Raw genomic sequence first — 2,686 nt, forward strand, 5'->3', positions numbered from 1 at the left:
TCTGGAGGCACGGGATGGTGCTTTACAGAGTCACGCGTAAGGGTATGTGTGTGTATGGATATTGCCCGGAGGCATGGTGACCCAGGGTTTGGTGGCACGAGGCCATGTCGCCTCTGGAGAGGCACGGGAGGGTGCTTTCCAGAGTCACGTGTAAGGGTATGTGTGTGTGTGGATATTGCCCGGAGGCATGGTGACCCAGAGTTTGGTGGCACGAGGCCATGTCGCCTCTGGAGGCACGGGACGGTGCTTTCGAGAGTCACGCGTAAGGGTTCGTTTTGGGAGTCACTGCTGTTGTACAAATAAGAAGAGGCATTGTTGTTTATAGTTTACTGGCACTCTCTTATGATGTAAGACGCACTGTTGCCGAAATAGTTCTTTCTTCAACATGAACACGCAATTTCTAACTACATTACATATAAATGTCAGTTATTGACAAACTGTTTTGTCACGTCTAGATAGAATTAGCTTCGCGGGCTAAATCAAAAGTTTTAGTCTTCATTTTTGCTTAAGATCTTGCTAATCTCGTCACCCATTTCACTAGCTTTGACTTGATTCATCTCGCTATTTAAGAGAATGTACATTGCCTCTGCCCTCCAGTCTTCGACCTCATCCTGTGAAATTTTGCCGAGAAGAGAAGTATATTATTAGAGTTTGTGCATATAAGTTGTTTATAAGTAAATATATATAAACTTACTGTCAAATCTTCCAGGTCTTCGACAAACTTTTCACCATTGTAGAGGAATGCAAGCTTTAAAATAGCAAATGTTGATTCTCCCTTTTCTACCACTGGAACATCTTGCACGGTATGATATGGCATCTTGTACCCTTGGCATTCATTGTTTGTCCTAGTATGATGTTGAAGACTTCTTTAAACCTAGGTACCTGGGAATATTGTTTGTAATTAATTTTTTTAATATTGCAACTTGTAAAACTGAAAAAATTGTTATGTATAAATGCTTACGATTGCCGACTTATGAACATGATATTCCTGAAACTGTCTTTCTCTTTCTTCTCTAGCATCTTCATTTTCCTGAAGAACTCGACATGCTTCTTCTTCTGTCAATTTGTCGGTGTCTATCTTTTCTTTCTCAAATTCCTCGTGAGTTGTTTCTCGAGGATCAATAATGTGAACTTTGTGTTCGTATTTGTCCAGCACATATAGTACATAGCGGTCATGCTTCTCCGTTGGAATGAATATCTGCGTACAAAATACTTGTTGCTTAGATGACAATTTAATATAAAGTAATTTAATAGAATGCATATTTTCTGATTTTTTCATGGAAGAAAGGGTTGTTACCATGTTTGCTGTTGAGAGCTTTTTCCGTTGATTTTCCTTGAGATACATGGGAACCAACTGATTCTTTGTTTTTTGCAATTCATTTTTAAATTTTGTAATAGTAGTTGTGTGTTTCTTTAAATCCAATATATGCTGCAAACAATATTTATGATGAAAAAAACTGTTAGAAAAAAGAGCCGTGTAAGAATATAAGAAGAGTAGTTGTTGTAGTATACACAAGATTTTGCTTTTTAAAAGTTTACCTATGCAAAGTTTGGGCCTAATATTACTCTGTCACTCTGTTTTGATTGTTGTCTGCTTTCCCAGATTTCTGCTATATCATCGAGGATCCTCTTTTCCATATGATGTGGTATGTTCGTCTGTGCTGGTCTTGGACCAAATACTGCCTTTAGTTGGGCTCCAGTAAGTTGCGTGCTTTCACTATCCCTGCGGATGCGCCTAAATATAGTTTTGTGTGACAGGGAGATAAATTAATTTTGGAGGTGACGGTTAGTGAGAAACAGATTCTTACATTATTTTTGGCCTCTGTCCAACTATTTTGAGGTGCAATAGAAAACAACTCACTTTTTGTATTCCTGCTGCCAGTTGTCGCTCATGACTAGATGGAAGAGGTCGGACGCCTCCTTTGTGTGTTGGAAGCAATGAGAATGTTTTGGATATGGACTGGTGCTTTGTCTTTTTTTTCCTTTTTGTTTCATCTATTTCTGTCAGCGGAAGCAGATATGTAATATGTAAGCTCTCCTGAATCAAAAGATGTTGGTGAACACCGTGGGATGGGTAGGTTATTACAAAAAAAAAGATAAGTAGAAATGATTTTCTTACATTTTTTGGTGGAAAAGAACTTTGAAGTTTGTGGTTTGAATTCTTTGATTCTTCCAGATAGTTGCTCCCACTTTACTTCCTTTGTTTCACCAAATATGGCTGTAAAAAGGAACTCTGGTTTCCACTCGGCATCTACGTTGCTTTGCTGCATGGAGGTCATCGAATTTTCTTTTATTTTTCTTTCATGAGATAATTGAAGTATTCAAGTAGTGTTGCTTGTAAAAATTAAAATTGTTGCTCTTGTACTATTCACTTACATCAAAATCCTCATCATCTTTTATGAGTTCAATGCCATTCCAGTATTTTGCAAATTGAGCCATGAAGTGTCCGCATTGGGTACCCTGCTGTTTTGGCACGCAAACTCTGTTAGGTGTTTCTGCTATCCTCGACCAGTTCAGTTCGCTGTTGGCTTGTAGCTCCGCTTCACCGTAATGCTTCTTCATGAGTGCGTGCATTCTTTTAATCTGTGTTATTGTTGGGTTTTGCCATTAATAAAGGGAATGCAGGAATTGGAAAACCAATTAGAAAATAAGGTTGAATTGACGTACCAGTTCTTGGTGGTCCTTA

Source organism: Triticum dicoccoides, chromosome 1B (genome assembly GCF_002162155.2).
Source record: "Triticum dicoccoides isolate Atlit2015 ecotype Zavitan chromosome 1B, WEW_v2.0, whole genome shotgun sequence".
NCBI classification, from domain to species: Eukaryota; Viridiplantae; Streptophyta; class Magnoliopsida; order Poales; family Poaceae; genus Triticum; species Triticum dicoccoides.